Source organism: Cricetulus griseus, chromosome X (assembly GCF_003668045.3).
Source record: "Cricetulus griseus strain 17A/GY chromosome X, alternate assembly CriGri-PICRH-1.0, whole genome shotgun sequence".
In the NCBI taxonomy this organism is placed as follows: Eukaryota; Metazoa; Chordata; class Mammalia; order Rodentia; family Cricetidae; genus Cricetulus; species Cricetulus griseus.
The window spans coordinates 63,497,768-63,523,696 of NC_048604.1; positions in this window are offsets into that span (position 1 = coordinate 63,497,768).

Here is a 25,929-nt window from a genome sequence, read left to right on the forward strand (position 1 = left end):
TCAGGCCTGTTCAGGGTGGTATGGATATAGGCACCTTGTCCAACTTCAATGTGATAGTTTTTTTTTTATCTTGTTATATTTTATTTGGTTATGTTTCATTGTTATCTCTTGGAAGCCTTCTGTTTTCTAAATCAAGACAGAAAGGGAGAGGATTCAGATGGGAGGGGGATGGGATGAATCTAAGAGGAGTAGAAGGAGGGGAAACTAATCAGGATTACATTATATGAGAAAAGATTCTGTTGCCAATAAAAGGGGAAAAGCAATTCCAAAATTAGAGTCCATAGCGGTGGAGCAAAAGCATGGCAGCAGGAACATAACTGAGGCCTCAAATCTTAAAAGGTCGAAGCAGGAGGCACAAAGTGTACTGGGAATTGCCTGAAGCTTTTGAAACCTCAAACCTGCTCACGGTGACTAAGTACTTCCTCTGCCAAGGACATACTTCCTAATCTTCCCAAACAGCCACCAGCTGGGGATCAAATATTCAAACACATAAGACTTACAGGGGACATCTCATTCAAATCAGGACAATATCAGGACAAATCAATATATTATTCAACCATCCTATTTTGTCCCCATTTTTGGGGAGATAGGTTAGCCAAGTCAAAAGTAAACCCTCTGTTTATGGTAGAATAATATCAAATTATTTAACATTTAGTTATTTTCTATAAAATATCATCAAGCTATTGTTTGTTTTCCTTGTGCGGTCTGAATTGTTCAAATAGATATGTGTTCTAAATTTCTCTTCATTTGTGATAAAGAAATTGACTTAATTTAAAAATATTTAAAATGTAACTACACTGATATTGTAGTATGCTTATTTTAGCTTCAGTTTGAATAATAATCACTCTCGAATTTGTATATCATCACTTAATATTATTAATGCCAAACTTTCTTGAAAATACTATATATACTTAGCAATTGGTATAAATTATCAGAGGTCAAAGGAAATTATTGAAGAAGAAATGCCATCTCAAAAGTTACCCAACAGAATCACTTGGGATATGTGTTATTTTTCCATTTTTCTTATTATTCTAAGATCATACTTACATAAAACCTGTGCACAATTGCCCTTGATTCAATACTTAAAAATAATACTTTTATTAATTATTTGATAATTTAATACTATATCTACCCTCTACATCTTTGTTTCCCTAAGTACCCAAATTTAAGTTTTCTTCTCCCCACCACTTGAGTCCAGCTTGTGTTACCCAACTACATTTGGGAATGGGGCCTGCCCTAGAGTGTGGTTTATCTACCAATTAATGGAAGCTGACTCCAGCAGCTATCAAATACCAATAACTACTCAGATAGTGGTGGGATTTCATGATCACTTCCTTAACCCTATCCTTTTCCTACAATCACCAACCACCATCTCTTACCATTTTTCTGCCTCTTTTTCTATAAAGATCTCTAAGCCAATCCACTCGCACATGCGAGTGTGCGTGCGTGCGTGTGTGCGTGCGTGCGTGCGTGCGTGCGTGCGTGCGTGCGTGCGTGCGTGTGTGTGTGTGTGTGTGTGTGTGTGTGTGTGTGTGTGTGTGATGTACATCCTATTTAGGGCTGATCACTCCAATTTCTTATTCTCTATTAATGGCCAGTTAAATTTCTCTGTGTTAGTTTTCATCTAGTAAAAGAAGCATTTCATTTCGGTTGAGGTTTAAGAAATGTACTACTGTTCTATGAGTACATCAACAAGTCACTAGGAGTCATTTTAATACTACTATGTCCATTTAGCATAACAGTACTTGGTTCTCCCATCTACCCACTACATATTCTTTGCCTTATTAACAGTTCAGGAATGGAATCCCATTCATGAAGGGAACTTTAGATCTAATCAGATTGTTTGTTTGCTCCCAAAGTATTTGTGCCACAATTGGACCAGTGGCCATATCTTCCCAGGCCAGTAGTTAACTTTGGGGTTCACACCTGGGTGAAATTGAAGGTTCTTTATCCTCTAGTAGCATGCATAGCATCTACAGCACTATAAAAGCTAGAATAGGTACTGAAGGCTCCAAGTAAGTGCCAGGTTGGTATGTCCTGTTTTGTGAATCTAATAGGCTGTGTATACAGCAGTAGGATCTTACTGTTAAATTCTACATGGTAACCAAGTGCTGTCAATAGCCTGTCATTCTTGCAGAGGTCTCTGTGATTCAACTAAAAACTGACCAGTATAAAAGCTAGAAATAAAACCAAACATTTATGTTTTAATTATAAGTGGTTGTTTTTATTTAAATTTTTATTTCCATTTTTACAGATTTTCCTTTAATACAATATGAGATGCATAGAAAACAGATAGTTTACTATAATCTAAACCTCTTCTCTGTTGGTGTCTATGTATTCATCTATGTAGGTAGAGTCTTACTAAAGTCAGCAAGAGAAATATTTGCATATATTGTGTCCCTTTAGCTCCAATTATCAATCATCCTTCATGAATAAAGTGCTTTAAAGCCAAGCTTCTATAGAAGCATTTTATATATTTCATATTAGTTTGAACATATGTATGGTTATTGAAATTTTTTAGATTTCAATTAAAAAGTGGGATACAGAACTAAATAGACAATTCTCAATAGAGGAATCTAGAATGGCTGAAAGACACATAAGAAAGTGTTCAAATCCTTAGCCATCAGGGAAATACAAATCAAAACAACTCTGAGATACCATCTTACTACTGTCAGAATGGCTAAAATAAAAAACACCAATGACAGTTTATACTGGAGAGGATGTGGAGAAAGGAGACCACTCCTCCACTGCTGGTGGGAGTGCCAACTTGAACAGCCACTTTGGAAATCAGTGTGGTGACTCCTCAGGAAAATGGGAATCAATCTACCACAAGATCCAGCAATTCCACTCGTAGGTATATACCCAAAAGAAGCACATTCATACAACAAGGACATCTGTTCAACGATGTTCATAGCAGCACTATTTGTAATAGCCAGAACCTGGAAGCAACCTAGATGCCCCTCAACTGAAGAATGGATAGAGAAAATGTGGTACACAATGGAGTACTACTCGGCGGAACAAAACAATAGAATCTTGAAATTTGCAGGAAAATAGATGGAACTAGAAGAAACCATCCTGAGCGAGGTAACCCAGTCACAAGACAAACATGGTATGTACTCACTCATATATGAAATTTAGATATAGAGTAAAGGATTACCAACCTACAATCCACACTGCCAGAGAAGCTAGTAAACAAGGAGGACCCTAAGAGAGACATACATGGTTCCCTGGAGAAGTGGAAAGGGACAAGATCTCCTGAGCAAATTGGGAGCATGTGAGGAGGTGGGGGGAGCTAGGAGAATGAGAAGGGGAGAAGAGGAGGGGTGAGGAGGACATGAGGGAGCAGAAAGGTTGAGTCGGGAAGAATAGAAGAAAACAAGAAAGGACATAATAGAGGGAGACATTTTAGGTTTAAAGAGAAATCAGGTGCTAGGGTGATGTCTGGGGAGCTACAAAGATGACACCAACTAACAATCTAAGCAACAGAGGAGAGGCTACCTTCAATGTTCTCCCGTGATAATGAGATTGATGACTGACTTATATACCCTCCTGTAGCCTTCATCCAGCTGCTGGTAGAAGTAGAAGCAGACTACTCCCACATCCAATCACTGAACTGAACTGGAATCCAGTTGCAGAGAAGGAGGACTGATGAACAAAGGGGACCAGACCAGGCTGGTGAAACCCACAGAAACAGCTGACCTGAACAATGGGGAGCTCTTGGTCCCCAGACTGATAGCTGGGAAACCAGCATGGGACTGATCCAGACCCAAGGAACATAGGTTTCAGTGAGGAGACCTCGGAATTCTACAGGACCTCCTGTAGTAGATCAGTATCTATCCCTAGCATAGGTGTGGACTTTGGGAGCCCATCCCACATAGAGGGATACTCCCTGAGCCAAGACACATGGGGGTGGGCCTAGGCCCTATCCCAAAGGATATGATTGACTCTGATGACCCCTTATGGAAGGCCTCACCCTCCCTGGGGAGCAGAAATGATATGTGACAGGTAGGGTTTTATTTGGGGGGTGGGGAGGAGGGGAGAGAGAGAGAACTGGCATTGACGTGTAAAACAATATTGTTTCTAATTCAATAAAAAATCTGCGTAAAATGAGAACAAAATGAAAATACAAGTCTGTCATTTCACTGGAAAACTTGTATTAGATTTTATCCTTCCTACTTTGTTTATAAAATTGCTTTTCCAACCTCCATTGCCATTCCAATCTGGCAATGATGACTAGTCCACTCCTCTCTCTATATAGCTATAACTACAATGAAGAAAAAGGATAGAGGAGATTGACTAAGAACATTGAAGCTTTAGTACTGATGTGGTGGTGAGTCCCTGAATTTGAATTTATTTACAGCATATCTTCTATGTTTTTTGGGGGATAGGGTCTCACTATGTAGTTCTGGCTATCCTGAAACTCACTATGTAGACCACATGGGCCTCACACTCACAGAGATCCCCCTGCCTCTGCCTCGTGAATGTTCAGATTAAAGATATGTGCTACTATACCTGGCTTATTTACCATGTATCCTGAACCAGGAAGTGGAGAAGCTTCCACTCAAATGTAACCAATACAGAGAGCAAATCAAAGGAAGAAGAAGGAGGTGGAACAAGGAAGGAAGGAAGAAGGAAAGAAGGAAGGAAGGAAGGAAGGAAGGAAGGAAGGAAGGAGTATAAGAAGTAAAGTCCATTATTCCAAGAGAAAACACAGGGAAAGGGATACCCTAACAAAACAGATAAAATTGCACTCCTTGAACCACTCCTGCATAAAACAGTAGTAAAACTGCTTATTTCATGTCATGTCCCCCACCCCATATGTATGACCAGATGAAGAGCTCACTTGGATGTCTGCTCTTCCCTGTAGGAGCAGGATGCTGTTTTATTTCCAACGCCTATTGATAGCAGCAAACAAGGACCCGATTTTCACTGACTGTCTGATGGAAGCAGGTTTTACTTACAGTCTCTCAGTGAAATAATGTTGGCCAAGACTGCAAAGGAGGGTTATCTTTCATCCACCACATGATGCAGCAGTTAGTACTCTAATTCCCTCATCACTGTAGTTTTACTGGCGTTCAGTAAGGAACTGAGCCTCTACAACAACCCAATAATAACCTTCAGCAAGTATTGTGAGGGAAGTTAAGTGGAACTCTGCTTCCTTACTATCTCTAGTCTAAGAACTGTGCCAAGAGATTTAATTCTCCATACAATATGAGTCTAAAGAGAGTGATGAGGGCTTGCTTAGTTGACCCTTAGCTCCACTTCCTCCATCTATTCTCATTACCTTTGAGTTATCACTACCCAGTTGAGAACTGAGCCTCCTCTCTTAGTGTGAATAAGATGAAAAAAATATTTAGCTTGTTGTTTTACTACTTTAGCCCTTCCCTCGTTGTAGGCAGGGAGAATGAACTTGCAAATCACATATTTTCAGCGAAATGGTGTTGAGCCAGCATTTCAAGTTTCATAGAATACTTGAGTTCAATGGGTAATGATTTCTGCCTTCTCATTCCAGATTTGTTTGTAATACCTAACAGAATGAGTCCCTGATAGAAAATACTAAACAAGTTACAGTCTCACAACAATGTAGGAAAAATACCAAAAATATAGTGAAAACATCCATAAAGTTAAGTGCTTGGACAACCATAAATGGACAAGACTGAAGAGATACTAGATAATGGAAATTATTGGGGATACATGATTATTTTTTTGGTTTTTCAAGACAGGGTTTCTCTGTGGCTTTTGGAGGCTATCCTGGAACTAGCTCTTGTAGACCAGGCTGGTCTCGAACTCACAGAGATCCACCTGTCTCTGCCTCCTGAGTGCTGGGATTAATGGCTTGTGCCACTGACACCCGGCAGGGATACATGATTTTAATTAATTTATTATAACAATATAAGAACTTCTAAACATATTAGAAATAAATGTAAAATCGATGTCAGTAAAGAAATGAACAAACTAAAGGGAAACATACAAACAGGACTTAAAATAAAAAAATTCAAAATATATTTTTAGTAGTCAAATAAATGACTGGATAAAATAAGCATATACAAGGACAGATCAATACAATTTGCATACATTTTCTTTGTTGATCAATGAAAAGGTGTACAAATATTAGAGGTGTCTATGTGATTTGGGAAAATATACTAAAAGCAGTAAATTTTTATCTGTATGATCCAGAAAAAAGGCTATGGTACTGAAATGGTATCTAAAGAAGTTACAGCTGAAAATGTCTGTAATTTGGTAAAATTCATAAACATAGAGTTAAGTAGTTGAGGGTAGCCACAGTAAGTTAAAAGCCAGCAATCTATATCAGAATGACATAACTAAACTTCAGAAAGATGAAAAAAAAAGTATTTGGAAAGCAACCAACAAAAAATAATGCACCAGCAATTTTTCCCCATGAAACCATGCAAGAAGTGAAATAAGTGTTAAATTCAAGTTCTGTCTTCACAGAGTGATCCTCCAGGAATAAAATGGAATTTTATGACTAAAGGAAGAAACATTTAAATGAGTTAAGATCCCACAACTGTATTCAAGTTTAACAAAGAAAAATGGAAATTATACACACACACACACACACACACACACACACACACACACACACACACACGCACGCACGCACACACATCATTCACTCCTTATGGAGATATGCCTATTAGCTTTGTTCGTGTAGCACTAAACAGAATCTACCAAACTATATACTTCAGTGAGTGAATAAGGAAACTGCTTTACATCCATAAGCAGCAGCAGAAATCAAAGCACATTTGCCACAAAGTACAGCAAGAAATGAACAAATCGGGAGGGGATGGAGAGGAGGGGATGGATCTGAAGGGTCAAGTTGGGGGGAGGACAGAGCAGGAGAGATATCTTGATAGATGGGGCAATTAGGGGATTAGGGAGAAACCTGGTGCCACAGAATCTCCCAGGAACTCACAAGGATGACCCCAGTTAAGATTCCTAGCAATAGTGGAGAGTGCCCGAAGTAGCCTTTGCTTGTAATCACATTGGTGACTACCCCAAACGTCATCATAGAGACTTCTTCCAGTACCTGATGGAAGTAGATGCAGAAATCCACAGTCAAGCACTGGACCAAGCCCTAGGAGTCCAGTTGAAAAGAAAGAGGAGGGATTATATGATCATGGAGTGTAGTCAAGATGATGACTGGGAAAACCTACATAGACAGCTGACCTGAGCTTATGGGAGCTCACAGACTCTGGATTCTGGACCTACAGCTAGGAAGCCAGCATGGGACCTACCTAGGCCTCTATATCTGGGTGACAGTTGTGTAGCTTGGTCTTTTGTGGAGCCCTTAGCAATAGAACCAGGACCTGTTCATGGTGCATGAGCTGGTTCTTTAGAACCTATTCCCTATGGTGGGATGCCTTGTTCAACTTTGATGCAGAGGGGAGTAGCTTGGTCTTTCCTCAACTTGATATGTCTGGCTTTGTTGCCCCCCCCCCAGGCCTTACCCCTTCTGAATGGAGATGAAGGAGGTGTGGAAGGGGATGGTAAGACAGGAGGGAGGGGAAACCACAGTTAGTATGTAAAATTAAAAAAAATAAAAAGAAATGAACAAATCATTAATACCCATGATAACTTTAATACATTTTATACATTAAAGGCTATTGGGAAAAATCAATGTCTTACGAACTTACTGGCAACAGTAAATGGACTCAATGGTTTTAAAAAAGATTGCATGAAGTTGGAGGGATAAAGAAGGACTTGGAGGAAGTTAGTGGGGATGGATTTAACCAATACATGTATTTATGAATTAAGTTCTCCAAAGGAAAAAGTTAACATCCAAAATTAGCTTACTGGATGATCAAATGTGTTTAAATTTTCAAAATAAACCTTGAAGAAAAATGCTAAGAATTGTGAAGTATTAGGTTGATAAATTGACTATTTTTATAAACAATACAAATTTTTCTTGCCTAAATGGCATAATTAATATACTGACTATAGCAGTAGTTATAAAATACTCCAACTTATATGAAAAAAATTATAAAAATGCATGTGTGTACAAATGCAAGTCAGCATGTAAACGAGGCACTGTAAAATTGGTAAAATATGAATAAGGCTAGTAGGTTATATCATTGTCAATTTTCTGGGGTTTGTAGTATAAATTGGCAGTAGGCAAATTATACATACATATATATATATATATATATATATATATATATATATATATAGTGTTAAGGACAAAATGATTGTTTTCCTCCAAAAATCACATGTTGAGGCCTGCCTGGCCCTGCTCAGACTGGGTGGGAGAAAGATACCCATAGGCCTGCCGGGTGCCTCCAGGTGTCATTATTATGAGCAACTATGTGATGGAGAAACGGGAGAGAAAGAGATAGTCATGTGCTGTGGAGAGAGGAGTAACTGAAGAAGGGAAGTTGGTGAGGAAGGGGTTGTTGTGGGTGGCCTGTGCTGCTACCCAGAGACATGGTTACATTTGCGCTGTAGCTGCGGCTTAAGGTCAAGTTTGGTTCCATGACCCTGCTGCAGCTGGTGTCTGTATTGATGTACACGGGCCACATTCCCACCGAAGTCCACACAGATCCCCAGGTTCTGGGCTACCATCTGTGGCCATGTTGATATCCAAAGTTTGTGACACCACTGGGGCCTTACAGATCTGGGTGGCCTGTGCTGCCACCAAAGGTCATTGTGTTGTTCAAGCCTCAGCTGCCAAGGGCCAAGTCTGGGTCCTTGTCCTTATAGCAGCCAGGGTCTGTGTTGATGTCTATGGCTCCTGTTGCTGCCAAAGGCCATGTGGCTGCCTAAGTAATGGCCACCACCTGAGGCCATGTTGGTGTCTGAGGACCATGCTGCCACTGGAGCCATAATGATCTTAGTGGCCTGTGTTGCCCCCTCCCCAATATCATGGTGACAGCCAGAGCTAAGCTACTGCCAAGGACCATGTTTGTATACTGGTCCTGTTGTGGGGGGGGGCGGGGCAGGCAAGCCATGTATGTTGAAATCCATCCAAAGGCATTGCTGAGCCAGCCCCGTCCTTCACTGGCCCCTGGGAGACCTGGTCCTGCCCATCTCCCCCCCCCCCCGCACTGGCTGCTGTAGTGGGAAATCTGGCCCTGCTCCATGCAGGAGAGCTGGCTCCAGTGACCCCAGCCCTGGGGGAGCTGGCCTCACCCATCACCACAGGTGCAAGAGAACTGACCCCAATTGGCATGGATGCAAGAAAGCTGGCTCTGCCCCTTGTCTGAGAGGGATGGTTCCAGCAGAGGCTCAGACTGACCAACTCAGCTACCACCCAGACCCAGATACAGTACTTTGAGTTAGCCCACCCCAACATCTACCCCATCTATGATCTGTGGAGCACGTGGAAGGACTGGTCCTGTGGAACCATAGCACAGGATCTCTATGATATCTGAAAGGAGTTTCAGTGAAGTTCCAGTATTGATGGTATACCAGTAACCAGCCTTTTAATCCTCTTTTAGACTAAAAGGGGAATTGTAGGGGAAGCTTTAGTCACGCCTACTTAGGGGCTGGCTACAGCTTCCCCTACAATGATCCAGACCAACAACTCATTACAATGAACAATTGCAAGTAAAGTTGCCTGGACAAAAGGATATACTATGTGACATGACACACTGCAGATGCCAATGTCACTAAGAAGTGGTGGGGAGGAGGGAAAGATGGAAGAGTGAAGTGTTTTTTTTTTCCTTTTCAATTAATATATTTTTTAAATTTACTTTTTGGGTGGGGATGCTACAATGATGAAGGACAGATATGGAAGAAAATGAGTGAGATGTGAAATTCTCAAAGAATTAATAAAATTATATAAAACATCATATATTGAAGCCCTTATTCCCATGGTAATTTGTCTGAAAATAGCATCTTTAAGGTTGTAGGTTGGGGTTAGAGTCTTTATTTCCCATCAAAAAGATGTTCTCCTGTGACTTTTGCTAGGAAATTCATCTTCAGGTACCTTAATCTTGAATTTTCATCCTCTACCTAGAAAAATAATTGTATAAACTTCTATCAAACTTTGTTATAGCAGTCCAAGCTGACTAAGACACAGCGTCTTTGTGGACTTGTTTTGAGAACACCTTGTGAATCTACATTTATCCCAAACTGTAACTATTTAACTAATATGCATCCCCCGAAATACTTGTTCCCTTAATAAAATCATTTGGGTAGTACTTAGTATGTATTGTTTTAAAGTTTATTAACAAAATTAAAAATGGTGATACTATGATAGTGTCTATATTACAGTTTTTAAATGATTTCTCACCCTTAGATTATGAATGACTTGTAAAAATTGAACTAAATTGAGGCAGAATATAGCATTTTAAAGAAAGTATGAGTAAACAAAGGGGAGAGAAGAGAGTAGGCCCATGGAAATTTCACAGTTTGTGGTAGCGTTTGACCACTATGCTTCTCTACTTATTCCATGAAAACAGCAGTGATGAAATAAAAAGAATGTTAAACTTACTCTCCACACCACTGTGTAGGCGACACCCTAACCACCGTGCTTGGGGCTGGCTACAGGTGTGCCCACGAGGGCATGGTCAGGGTGACGTGGGGAAGGTTTAAGAGTGAGGGACATGGTAGCTCCTTCTTCCCTTTCATCATCGGCTTGCTCTACTTAGCTCATTCCCTGTCAGCTGACTAGTTGCTCTGAGTAAGTAAGGCACTCCCTAATAAATATCCTGACTCCATATCGGTAATTCACCTTTTACCACTATATATTGGGCATCTGACTATGAAAGGATCAGAACAGGGTGACTCCAAGTGATTCTAGGGTTTCTACTCTAGGTATTTTAACAGAGCATCTGTTGTGGAGTGAGAGTTTTCTACCTATCTTAGGGTTTCTGTTGCTGTGAAGAGACACCATGAACACAATAACTCTTATAAAGGAAAACATTTAATTGGGGTGGATTGCTTGCAATTCAGAGGTTTAGCCCATTATCATCATAGTGTGACATGGTATGTTTAGAAATTAAGTTTTGGTGGAAAACATTCTGGAAAATGACATTTGAATATTGACCCTCTTCATTTCTTTAGTTATGTCATATAGAGAAAAGATCACTTTGGAAGAACAAAAGAAAAGAAACATAAATGTAGTGAAGAATTCATAGATGACACAACATGAGTAAGTCAGGAAGATCATTTCCTCATATTCTCACCAACACTGAATATGTTACTTCTGTGTTAATGTAACTTGTAATTTCAATACTAATAAGTGAAATCATAAATCACTTTTGCATCTATTTGTAAGGCTATTTAGTCAACTTTAGTACTTTTACTGTGAATATTTTATGTTTATTTGTATATGTTTTTCTATTTTTGTACTTTTTATGTATAAGTTATTATGTTGCCATTATTTCCAAAGTGTGCTCTTTTGTTTGCTTTCTTATTGAAATTGTTAAAGTTTCATGATGTCATGATAATCAAACCAATTGCTTCTATTTATGAGTATCCAAAATGCTTAGAAAAGTTCTTGATTCCCTATAATTCTATAGGTTCTTGTTTTTACATTTATCACTTTAAAATACCAGAATAATTTCTTTGATTAACCAGCCAATTGGAGGTTGCGATGTCTTTGCATTTTTTCACTTTATTATAGATATGATATCATCAGCCTTGGGAGTATTCAGACAGGGTTTGGCTTGTCAAAATTCCTGATCAGTCTACCCTCATCATGAAAAGCCATTGCCATTTTTATCTCATTGGGAATTATAAATACAATTTAATGCATTATGTTCAATTAAAATACTGAGAATCCCAAGGGTTGACTTCTTTCTCAGTATTATATATTTACTATTTTATATTGTTTCAACAATATAATGTCATTTCATATTAAATGGCACATTTTCAGTGAGAGTAGTGATATTTGCTTATATTTCTGTACTGTATTTCCTTGGCTATATTTTCCACTAATATATTTCTCCTGCTTATACAGAACTATTTTAATTATTACTGAATAATATTCAGTTCCTGTCATGGTAGCTATTCTTTAAAACATAGGTGTAGACCAAATACCAAGCATGTAGTTCACTGCTACATTCTGTGATATAAATAATAACTGTTCATTTATCATTTTAGAGCTTATATTCTGAGGAAACATAGCTACTAATCAATTATATTGTAAATGTACAAAATATATAGTATTTTACATGTTTACATGCTATGAGCAATATAAAACAAAAAAGCAAGTAGTTGTTTTGTAGTAAAGGGGTATAATAGTTCAAGCAGTGTTTTCATGAAAGACATTAAGAAATTGACAATAAAGGCGCAAGCTGTGGTGTTATCTGTTATCTACTGATCCACTACCAGAGGCCCCATAGATTGTGCAGACCTTCAAATTGACATCCTCATTCAGGGGGTTTCCCAGCTCTCAGTCTGGGGTCCATGAGGAGACAACAGCATGCCCCTTCCTAGAGGTAGATTTCATTCTTTACTGTAACATTTCATGCCCTGAAGCAGTAACTCTAAATCATTCAGGAGAGGAGCCAAAATTAGGGAATATATATAGACAGATATAGCGACAGATATAGAGCCCATTTTTATACCGTGAAAACTTAAAGATCTAGTTCTTCAGATAGAAGAAACAATTTTTAGGTCTCTTAATTTTCTATTATTTGAGTTGTACATGCATAGAATGAAATATGATCATATACATTCCTCATTCCTCCTTCCAACTACTGCATATGCCTCTAACATCCCTCTTCCTAATTTTATGTCCTTTTTCTTTTTTGATAACCCATAAGTCCCAATAGTGCTACTCCTATAGGCATGGATGTGGGGCCATCTGCTGGAGCATGGGAAACCTACAATTGTCACACACTCAAAGAATGATTCTCTTTTCCAGCAGCTATAAACTGCCCAGAGATCCTCAGTAGGGGTGAGGCCTGTAGATCATCTACCCAGTCTTTATGGGAATTTGGGCCAGCTCGGTCTTGAACAGGACGTGTACAGCTAACCACAGCTATTATGATTTTATGAGTGCAATAGCCATGTGACGACCAGAAGAGAGCATTTCACAGCCCTCTTCCTCATCCTCTAGCTTTAACTTTTTTCACCCTGTTCTGTAATGTTCTTTGGAGGGATTATGATGAGATTAGGGGGATGTAGATGCCTCATTTAGAACTAAGCACTTAGTAAAGTATCTATTCTCAGAACTTTGACCAGTTAGGTATCTCCACATTGATTTGCTGTCTACCACAAAAAGAACCTCCTCTGATCAATTTTGAGAGTAGCCCAGGTCTATAGGTATAAGAATAAATATTTAGAAGACAATTTGGCAACATGAACAGTTAGTACAATATCAATAGCATGTTCTAACTTAGGGTCTATGACCTCCATAGATGGGACAGACCCGTGTCACAATACCAGATAAAAAATTCCCTCTCTGCTCCCCAGGGAAGGTGAGGCCTTCCATGGAGGATCTTCAAAGTCTATCATATCATTTGGAGCAGGGAGTAGACCCTCCCCCCGTGTGTCTAGGCTGAAAGAGTATCCCTCTATGTGGAGTGGGCACCCAAACTCCATTTTGTAGTATGGATAAATACTGATCCACTACCAGAGGCCCCATAGATTGTGCAGACCTTCAAACTGACATCCTCATTCAGGGGGTTTCCCAGCTATCAGTCTGGGGTCCATGAGGAGACAACAGCATGCCCCTTCCTAGAGGTAGATTTCATTCTTTACTGTAACATTTCATGCCCTGAAGCAGTAACTCTAAATCACTCAGGAGAGGGGCCAAAATTAGGGAATATATATAGACAGATATAGCGACAGATATAGAGATAAAGCCCATTTTTATACCATGAAAACTTAAAGATCTAGTTGTAAAGCTCTTCATCAGAAGAAATCAATAACTGTACTGGAGATTTAGTTCCCATCCTCAGATACAGCCTTCAGTATTCTTGGCCAGAGCATCAAGGGCATTTCTGTAACTGTTGCATAAAGAGTCCCTGCCCTGAGCTGCCTGTCCAAGTTTGATATCCTGGCCTTATCACCCCCCCCACACACACACACACTTTTAAAGTGGTAACTCTGGGATCAAGGGGATTCTGAAGACAACAGAGCCTTGCTTCTTTCTGCTAGGTAGAGTCATCTGATGTGGCATTTGGGATACTCCAGTTGGGTCTAGCTAAGAAACCCCCAAAGTGCATTGATAGTTCCATTTGTGCAACTGTCAGGTATAGGGAGGAAAGGAAATCCTTGATTACATATGGATAGTGACACGGAGGAGAAGAGATCAGTCAAGTGGTATTAGCAATGTAAGCCCTCGTTAGTGAAAAGAAATGAGAGGGAAATTTGCAGCATCCAAAATCAAAGCCCATGCAAATCCCTCTACCAGCTCACAGGAGCATCGATCCATAGGGATTCTCCTCAGAGGGGTTGTGGGTTTTGTGCTTTCGTTTGTTTTTTTTTTTTCTTCCTTTGTATTTTTGTTGTTGTTTATTGATTTATATTTTTGCCTCCAAGGCTTGACTCTAGAGTTATGGACCAAGGCACTTCAATAGCTGTTTGAACACCTAGAATCTCATGGCTACTAGAGAAAGAAATAGAGAAGAGATTTAACCATAACATGAATTCAATCTATAATACTAATGGGTCTGTCCCTGTAAGCTGAAGGTCCTGTATAGGTACTGCAGTGTTGAAATTGAGCTAAGATTGTGACCATATCTGGGCAGCATTTTAGTTATTTGTACTTCTGTGTGGGTGGGGTGGATATTACATGTAATTAAATTTTCCTAGGGGACTAGAGACCATGTGCTCCTTGCAGCTGGAGTTACAGGTGGTTGCGAACTGTCAGTTATGGGTCTTGGGAACTGAATGTTGGCCCTCTGTAAGAGAAGCATGTGCTTTTAGACACTGAGCCATCTTTCTTTTTTTCTTTTTTCTCCATTTTTTAAAAATTAGAAACAAGATTGTTTTACATGTCAATCCCAGTTCCCTCTCCCTCCCTTCCTCAAACCAGAACCCAGAGCACTAGCAGCACTACTTACGGGCCTTTTCTAATAGTCACCACATTGTGGACATAGTATACCATTTATCTTATCCCCCTGCTTATTTTTGACTTCTCTGAATGGGGTCATTCATCTCTCCCTAGATAAACAATGCTCTTTTTTGGTACCCATGTACTTTAGGGTAAACTTTATTTATGTATACTCAGAGAAGCTGGTAGTTAGTCTCACTAAAGGAGAGAATGCATGATTTTGTATGATCTAACAGGATACATTTCTGTTCTTACTATAGACAGATCATTTCCTTCCTTTCTAAACTGCTACTTGATATCAGTTAGTATACACAAATTTTAATAGTGAAAATTAAATCAAACCTTTTAAATTACTTCATTTGGTATACTACTCTGTGTTAACATTCTCCTACTTTAATATAATTTCACACTTGTGGTTGAAATAAAGATGTAAGTTTTATGCCATCCTTACTGATTTTAGAGATGACTTTGCTACACTTTCAGCATTTCAACCAATTTTTAATAGTTTGAGTTGTCTGATGAGGAAGTGGAGTACATGCATACACTTAAAATGTCTTACATTACATTTACTTCATTTTTAACAAACTTTTATGATATATTTTATACTTAGAACTGAAAATCCTGTTATATACTTAATAACCTCTGGAGTTATGTTTGCAAATAACTGATAACTTCCTATTGCTTTAGCAGCCTGTTCTTTATTCCTGAAAGCTGCAGTAAGCCCAGATGATTTGAATCATAGCCCAGTACTGCTTTACTTAGCACTTAGCTCAATAGTTACACAGAGACCAAAGAAATAGCTTTTCTCTTTGAATACCTATTATATTGCCCAATTTATAAAATACATTTGTAATTTTTAAATATCATACCTCTGCTTTTATTTCGTACCTCATACTTGGCATGTCAACCCTTGCCTAAATGGTTGGCATTAAGGTTATCAGCGAGTGAAAATATACACTATACATTCTTGCTGCTTCAGCAACATATAGCATTTTAATTTAAATTAAATTAGTCAATAGACATGAAAGCACTTTGTAAATTGTAAAGCACTCTACAAGGGATATCAACCTATTTAATTAAATTTTTGACATCTGGCATCAGGTTTCAAGTGGAAATAAATCAAAGAATTTATCTTAGGAAGTTCTGTCTTAGGTCATTTACAAAAATGTGCCAGAATTTAATGTCTGTTTTCTCCCACATTATTAAATATTTGAGCAATTTTCAATAACTTAATTATCTCTTTTAGTCATTGTTTTCAGTAACCCTCAGAAGAATGTCTGCACAGAATTCTAGTCCACTTCTACTTACAAATATTCTGAAATATATAGCAAGATAATCAGTACACATGTAAATAATTATTAATCTGACAATAAAGGCTAAATTCTCCACCTTGATGTGTTCTAAACTATGATAAATATCACATTAAGACCAGTTTTCCAGTGAAATCCAAGTTGATAGTAGTGTGACATTGAAATTGGCTTTAGGTTAATAAACCATGGTAGGAAAACCCACACTGACTTGTGGTCTTTCCCTGGCAATTAGTAAATGTCATTATCACAAGAGAAGAATAAATAATGCCTTTTATCTTTGGATTAAACACTTTTTTATATTGCATTCCTTTTCATCAGTTTTCTTGTCTCTTTCATGTCACTAACAGACATCATCTTGTATATCAGATTCCCTAGAGAGCAAAGTGTTTAAGACAAAATGGAATAAATGTCCATGAACAAATCCTTGTGGTTGGTGTGAGAAACCTCTTTATTATTTGTTGGATGTGGATGCCTCAGTTGGCCCCACCAAGAATATAAGCTCTTTCCATTCCTCTTGCTTGCCTATTGAAGCTACTCTACTTATTAAGACCTTATTTTAGAAAATAACACATACTTTGATTGCCAAATATAAAGAAATCAAGCTGGAACTAAACGGGAAACCTTCTTCCTGATAGTTAGCTTTCATAATGCCAGAAAATGCTATTCATGGTCCTAGGGAAGAAAAAGGCATCAACACTCTTACCTAGCTGTGAACCCAATGAACAATACCAAACTGACCAACCTGACAGCCAGGATGTACTCATAGCTGCAATAGTGGCATAACTGTTAGGCGGCAACTAATCACTCTCATATTGGATTGAAGCCTGCTCCTCTGCAAGAGAAAAGTGATGCTTGATACTGTCATCCTAGTTTTAAAATAATAGAAAGCTAGGGTTTCCCCATTTCCCCAGGTTCTAGGGAGGAAATTGGTTGGAAGTTGCTGTGAAATAATCACTTTGCAAACTGTGAAGCTGATTGGACAATAGCTGAACAGGACAAAGTAAGGCAGGAGAGCCAGACTAGGAGAATGCTGGGAAGAAGTAGGGCAGAGTCATAGGAGTCACCAGTCAGAGTCAGAGGGAGTAGAAGATGAATGTACCTTAATAAAGGTACCGCCATATGGCAGGGAGTAAATAAGGAATATGGATTAACTTAAAATATAAAAGATAGTTAGTAACAGCTTGAGCTATTGGCCGAACATTTGTAAGTAATCTTAAGTCTCCATGTTAGTTATTTGAGACGGCTGGGAAAAAATCTCCACCTACAGGGAGAGAGATAATAGAGGTCAAGAGTAATCAGAATCCATTATATACATGTATTAAATCTTCCAAGAAAAAAATAATTAATAAGAAAATATCATGGGCTCTTTGCAGGATCCATTTTCAAAAATACTATCTAGTGTCCACCTTTTTTCTATACATGATAAGTCTGACCATGCATCAAGTAGCTGTATTATCACGAGTATTTTTATAAACCAAGAGATTATCACTCTTTTTCTCTAAACACTCATGTACTGTATTAATATATTCATGTATTTATGCAATAAATACTATCAATACCTTTTGTGCTCCTGAGAACATTCTATGTACTGTGGCTATAGCTGTGACTCTTACATTCCTGAAAGAATAAAACAAGTATATTCATATGAAACAAAATTCTAATAATTGTTTGTCATATAAACACAACTCAGTTATGACATTTTACATTATCACTGTGAAGGTGCAAGAAGGAAATCAAGTACAGCATCCCTTGACAGTTCATGAAAGGGACACTTAATCAAAATTGATTGATTAGGGAAGAACTCCCCGTAAAAGTGACATTTGTGCTGGGATGTTGATAGTACACAAAGTCAGATGATCACAAAGATAAGAGAACACTATAGGAAATACAAAATTTATATATAAAGTTCCTGAGGAGATAATTGGTTTAAAAAGAACCAGGGGGAGTATGAGCAATTAGAGTACTCAGAGGGAGCAGAAAATATCATAATGGACAACCTAAGATATTGGTTGCAATCACAACAAAATATAAAATTCCATTAGTTCAAATTGTAGTTTTGCCAGTTACTATCTGTTGTTCCTTGATAGTCACATACCTCTCTGTATTTCAGTTTCCTTTTCTGTAAATGGTGGAGTGGAAATGTAACAATAATTATCTCTCAGCAGCTTAGTGATAATTAAGTGAGATAGTATATAGGGAAACAAAAATTACTACGTACATACCAAAAATAGCTGTTATTGTTATGTTTTGAATAATTTCTGGGAATTAGTTTGCATCCATATATCATATTTTTGTTAGACATTAGTATATAAAATTTTACCAATAAAAGAAGAAAGGCCCTCACACTTCTGGAATTTTGAGTATTCTTCAACTTGGAGCATTGCATATGTAAGTGGAAGTTGAGAGATAAATTAAGATGAATTTGGAAGGCTCCTAGAAGCCAAATTATTGAGCACCTTGAATGGTACTCCATTTGGTTAGGACTTCATTATGAAAGGAATGAGAAAGTTTGTGGGTCTTAGTCATACCCTAAGATATATTTAGTAATAGCATGTAGCAGAATTTGAACCAGTAGATAAATGGAGTCACAAACAGTAGCATTTTAGGAATGATAGGTGAAAAGGATGTAAACAGGTAAGATAAAATATATAATGCAATTTGTTTTCTAAATCTTAGAATAATTTCAAGTGGTGATTCAGGAAAAGTCTATCATCCATGGTGATTTTTTGTATTACAGAAAGTGAAGGAACGGCATTGGCATGCTTCAAATTAAAAAGTGAATTACTACTTTCTTTGTATGATGCTTGATAGCATCATAATTGGCTAGTTTCTTAATAAATGAAGAAGCAATATGACATGGGAGAAAATAATAAAGCCTGAAGCTATGTGTATTCTGAGTTCAATTTGTTTATGACTATGGGAAGGTTATATAAACTATCGTTTTCCTGAGCTTGAAGAATAGTGATAAAAACAGCAAATACCACAGATTATGGCTCAGAGGACAGTTATCATCCCTAAAAATGCTTATGATATTATATAGCATCTAAGTTATTAACTAAAAACTTACAGATATCAAGCTAAGAAGATAGCTTAGTAGGTAAAGTGCTTGCTGTACAAGCATGAGGAACTGAGTTAAACTCCCCCAAACTTATATAAAGCTGGATGTATTGGCATGTACTTCTAATCCAAGTCATCCTATAGAAATATGGAACATGAACGCTGTAAAATCGTGAGAAGCAAATAGGCCAGCTGGCCTGGCATAGACAGCTGCATAAAGACAAAGGACCATGTCTCAAACAATGTAGAAGGTGAGGAACTGACACGTGAAGTTGTCTGTTGACATACACATATATGACTCAATATGCAATGCTTATATCACATATATAAATATATGAACACAATTCACACATATAAGCATCATAAAACACAAATTACAAATGCCATATTAAAAAATACAGCAGTTGGCTAATCATTTTGTGTTCTCTTACCTGGGAAAGACTATTATCTCTTGCACTTTGTATTCCTTAGTTGCCTGCAGTTCTTTGTCTAAGATTGGGAAATCATATATACAAAGTATCATATGAAGTGAGTATATTTTATTTATGTGCTTTTGAATGTATATATATGTGTGTGTGTGTGTGTGTGTGTGTGTGTGTGTGTGTGTGTTTGTGTGTGTGTGTGTGTGTCTGTGTATGTGTGTAAGTGTGTAACAACAATTAAAGTAAAAGAGACCAGAGGTCATGTACAAATGGGGAGATTGAGGAAGCACAGGGAGAAATGGTGTAATTATATTTTAATATCAAATAAGAAATGAAAAAGAAATGCACTTCTTGATGTGCTTGAGTCAAAACATGGAGTATGAGACAGTATAGTAATATACTAAAAGTCATTTTAACTCTGAGGTGCTAACACACATAATATACATATTAAAAACCATTTAGATGAAAAATATTTAAGAACAAAAAAGGAATTAAAAACAGGAGTTTAAGAGGAGTTATTTCTTTGTTGCCCCTCAAACTATTCTAAAGCCAAAACCCTTTCTGCTGGAATAGAAACCTCTAAGTACTTGCTTCATATTCTGCACATTAAAAGTAACCAACAAATTGTTTCTACCCTGCCACCGAACTTCAAAAAATGTGAAGTGCAAGGGTTAACAAACTTAAACATTTAAAGAGTCATGAAATGGACGGTTTCCGCTTTCCATCTGGCTTTTATCAATTGTAAGTCAGTTTCAGGAGGACTGCTACACAATCAAAACACACAATATCCCTAGTCAGATAATTCAATTTTATAAATGAATTACTTATGTGCCTATAAGTAAATACATTCCTAAGTGTGAGGATATAGGCTGCTGTCAGTGAGATAATCAAATCCAGGGGAAAAGGCTATCTTTGTAAACACTCAAAAGGTCCCAAAGTTCTGGAGTATGATAAATCCAATCAAAAACATTTCAGCCTTACAGAAAGGGTAAATTTTTTAAAAAGTAGATATTTAGCAAAGAGATCCAAGGTCAGCAGAGCAGACATTAAAAGAGAACAGCTTATTTTCTTAGAAGAAGTAAGTGAGTTAAAAGGAAAAGAAAGAACAATTCTATTCTATAGCTCCCAGCATCTGGGAAGCATGCATTCATGCCAAGATAAACTGAACATTGCCCAGACAGGTGACTATGATCTCTGAAAGACATCTGAAAGACAGTGCAAAATGAAGGAAGGGGCTTTAGACTCCTGGAAACTCATGAATGAATCCTATCTCTGCTACTAACCAGGTGTGTGACCTTGGACAATTTACTGACACCCCACCCCAAATATTCAATTTTTCAAAGATATGATGGAGGAGAGAATGCCGATTTCTCAGTGTTAAGTCAAGGATCAAGGAATAATATGCCTAGTCACATGTTGGGTACACAGAAGGCACCAAAGAATAATAGTACCTCTACAAATTTTGCATTATTTGTGTAGGATTTAGGAGAAGTAACCTTGCTTCTTAGAAGTTTTTGCTTTTTGTAAGTGAACAATAAAGGAAGATAAGGAATAACACAAATATCAGCATATGCAAACTTACATATATAGAGAAAATATTAGTTCACAATTTAGCATACATCAATATACATTGAGTTTGTAGAGAAATTATAATGGTCCAAACAACTTTTTCATAATTAAATTACATAATTCACAAAGAAAAACTGCAGTGTTTACAAGGAAGTTATTTTTATCTCAATTCAGAACACAAAAGTTAATACTATGGTAATTCTTACTTGCCTAAATTTACACAACTGAGGGGAAAATCTTCTAATGTTCCATGGAAAGATTGAAAAGAACATATTTAAAAATTTTAATGCTTTTTAATAGACTGTCTCTATTTTGGGCTTTGTGTGAAATTATATTTTTGTTTTTTCTTTGCAAGTCAAGAATGGCCACAGAGACCACCTGGTAAAAGATTATAGACTAAAGTACTATTGTGTTTTGATGTCTAATTCAAATTTTCCTTTTAAGAATTAAAACATAAATTGATGCTTACCAAACAAACCATTGTACATTAAAATGTTCTAATAAACCAGTTAATACAATGCAATTACTTAATAATCTTGACAGTCTGTACATGTTTTGAAAGCATTCTTGTCTATTTCCTAGTAATGCAATTATTCTAGATTATGAGTTATTTCCCATGCAATTATTCTAGGATATGAGTTATGAATATATAATGGAAGTGTTTTACCTATCTAATGAAATCATTAATAGTATTTGGAGTTTGAAGTTTGTTTTTTGTTAGTTTATTTGTTGGGGGGGTTGTTTTTTTTGTTCTTTGTTTGAGACAGGGTTTCTCTGTTTCTAGCTCTGCCTGTCCCATAATCCCTCTGTAGACAAGGCTGGCCTCGAATTCACAGAGATCTGCCTGCCTCTGCCTCCTGAGTGCTGGGATTAAAGGTGTGTGCCACCACTACCCAGGTAGAATTGAGAACTTTTAAGTGATTATTTTAAATAAATCTAGACTGGTTATTTAAATGTGTGATCTCTGTGAGGGATTGTAAATAAATGATTATTCATTGAACCACAGCCCCTCACTGCTTATACAAGGGAAATCACTTTTGGTCCCCACATTAAATGAGTCTTTGAGACATACCAGTTGTTGTAGTCCATTTGTGCTATGTTAGCCAATTATCAGAGATTGAGTTACTTATGAAGAAAACACATTTAATTCTCACATTTCGATACTTGGATGTTCAAGATCAAGGCACAGCAACATTTATGTTTCTGATGGAGGCTGCTCATGGCTTCCAAAATAGCACCTGTGCTACATCCTCCAGAGGAAATGGACACTGTCTTTATTTTTTAATGTTTTTTTGAGACAGGGTTTCTCTGTATAACAGTCATGGCTGCCCTGGAACTCTCTGTGTAAACCAGGCTGGCCTTGAACACACAGAGATCTGCCTGCTTCTGCCTCCAAGTGCTGAGATTAAAGGCATGTGCCACCACCCCCAATGGACACTGTCTTTAATATGGCAGAAGACTGGAGCAAATGAGCTGAACACTGTGAGGAACGGTTTTTACAAGGTTCTTATCCCCACATATTCCTTGTACACTTTGACTTGGTAGGGTTCATTATAAATTGTTAGGAAAGGGGCTTGCTGACTAGTTTTATCAGCTTGACACAAACTAGTCATCTGAGATGAGGGAACCTCAATTGAGAGAACATCTCCATAAGATAAGTATGTAGGCAAGTCTGTGGGGGCACTTCTTGATTAATAATTTATTTGGGAATACTGGGTCCATTGTGAACTGTACTATCCTTAGGCAAGTGGTCATGGATAATATAAGAAAGCAGACTGAGAAAGGCAAGAGAAACAAGCTAGTAAACAGCATTCTTCCAGGGCTTCTGCTTCAGGGGCTGCCTTCAAGTTGCTCCTATGACTTCCCTGCCCTTTGTGATGGATTGTAAGCTATAAGTTGAAATGAAACTTTCCATCCCCACCTTTCTTTAAACATGGTGTTATCACAGCAATGGAAAGTAAACTAAGACAGGGATATTCTGAATCATTAATATCTTTGTCTTCTATGAGTTGTAATGAAGACAATGGTCATCTTACTATATCCAGGGAATGGTAATAAGGGGCATACATGGTATGTAATGGAACAAGAGGATGTAATCTCAAACATATAAAAACATTTTCTGGGCAGATTCTCAGGCTTCCCACATGAGAGCGTACTAATGTCAGAAAGGAGGGAAAACGCAACAAGATAAATTTCTTTAGCATTAATCTTTCTGCCTCCTCTTACTGAAAATATGTCTGTCATTCATTTAAAGTGAAAGTAAAAGTTGAAATAGAAATCAGGTGTTTGAAGGAGCAAGTGAAAACTATAGCTTGGATTTATAAAGGATTTATAAATTTAAAACTATAGCTTGGATTTGTAAAGTTGACTAAGATAGAAAATGAAGAGTTTGTGACTTTATACAAATTAGTGTGGTGTTGGTGCTAGGATCACAAAAGCATGAGTTTGAAACAAGACATTTTTACTTTTTATCAGTGCAACCTTGTTCAAACTGTCATTCTAAAACTCAAATTTATAATCAGCAAAAATTGTCATATCTAGAGTACACAGCAAAGCATTAAATAATAAATAATAGCATAGCAAATTTTGGTTCGTATCAAGTGCTTAATGGATACTACCTATCATAGCAGAGAATTTTACTGCTTACTATATATATACATGTGGTGTTCAGTATCTCCCAGATCCTTTGTAGTTATGATATATATTCTGGCCTCAGCCTCATGAATGCTGGGATTATAGCTGAAAGCCATTATGCAGGACTGAAGACCCCTGCCCTAGTGATTAGCTTTCATAATACCAGAAGACATCGTATAAGCTTCCAAAGGAGGGAAGCAACCAACAGTCCTATCCAACTATGTTATCTATGAATGACAACAATGTGGCACACATACCAACAGCTCTCTAATTTGACTTAAGACCCACTCAACAAGAGGTAATGGAAACCTAGTCAAATATTCAGGGTTAATAAATTCATAAAGCTTGGATAAGAACCTACAGACACCACTTTACTAAACCAGTATGGTCCTTAACTACATTTTAATTACATCTCTTTATACTGATAGATAAATATAGTTCTCACCTCTCAACAAGGAAGTTTCTATTTGCAATAGATGGAAGCCACTACAGAAAACCACAGCTAATCAAAACAGAGTGTGGATCCTGGTCCAAATGGACACATCTATAAAACAACTTCTGCATCTAAGGCTCAAAAATTATTGGGTATGAGAAGACTGTAAGAGCAAAAGGAACAAGGAGATTTTGTCTCCTAGAAATATCACAAACTGTACCAATAAAGTCTCATTAACATGACTGCCTATATATTAGCTGAACAAGGAAAACAGTGGACATGCTAACATGGATGGGTGAAAAACCCAAGATAAATCACCCCTATACCAAAAACTACAAGCAACTAAAGGATGCTGAGAATGGGAGAAATACTCTTCACCAAGGAAGAGCACACCAATTAATTACTTAGTACCAAATGCTTAGCTCTGAAGACATATATACAAGTAACATTATATAGACAGAGCAGGTTGTATTTATGTACTCAAGAATATGAACATATATAATACATATTATCATATATGTATAATATGTATAATACATATTACCATATTTGTATAATATAATACAAATAGGCCAGAATTTGAAAAACAGAAAGGAGAGTTATATATATTGTAGAATTTGGGGGAGGAAAGGACAGTGGAATAAGAAAGAAAAGCTTATTAAGATTTAAAAAAGAAAATAATCTTGTAAGAGATATATTTAGTCTTTACCAATACAACAAGTAGAAATTGTTACTAGATATTATCAATCCAGTCCAATTGCTTCAATTTTATAGATAAAAATTTTAACCAAGGATAGAAGTCTTGTTTTTGAATACCGAATAATATTGTTTACTGCTCAGTGTTGCTATTATTTCATTTTAGAATTCTTTAATTCATTGTTTTTTTCGGCTTGTATTTCTTTTTTTTCTTTTTTTAATTTAAATTATGAACAAGCTTGTTTTACATGTCAGTCCAAGTCCTCTCTCCCTCTCCTCCTCCTCTGCCCCCCACTGACCCCCTATCCCATCCCCCTTCTGCTCCCCAAGGAGGGTGAAGCCTTCCATGGGGATCTTCGAAGTCTTTCATATCATTTGGAGCAGGGCCTAGGCCCTCCTACGTGTGTCTAGACTGAGAGAGAATTACTCTATGTGGAATGGGCTCCCAATGTCCATACTTTGCTAGGGACAAATACCGATCTACTACAAGAGGCCCCATAGATTTCCCAGGCTTCCTCACTGACACTCAATGTTCAGGGTTCTGGATCAGTCCTATGCTGGTTTCTCAGCTATCAGTCTAGGGTCCATTGTTCAGGTCAGTTGTTTCTGTGGGTTTCTCCAGACTGGTCTTGACCCCTTTGCTTATCACTCCTCCCTCTCTGCAACTGGATTCCAGAGTTCACTTCAGTGTTTAGCTGTGGGAGTCTGCTTCTGCTTCCATCATCTGCTGGATGATGGCTATTGGATGGCATATAAGGGAGTCATCGATCTCATTATAGGGAAGGGCATTTAAGGTAGCCTCTCCACTATTGCTTAGATTCTTAGTTGGTGTCATCATTG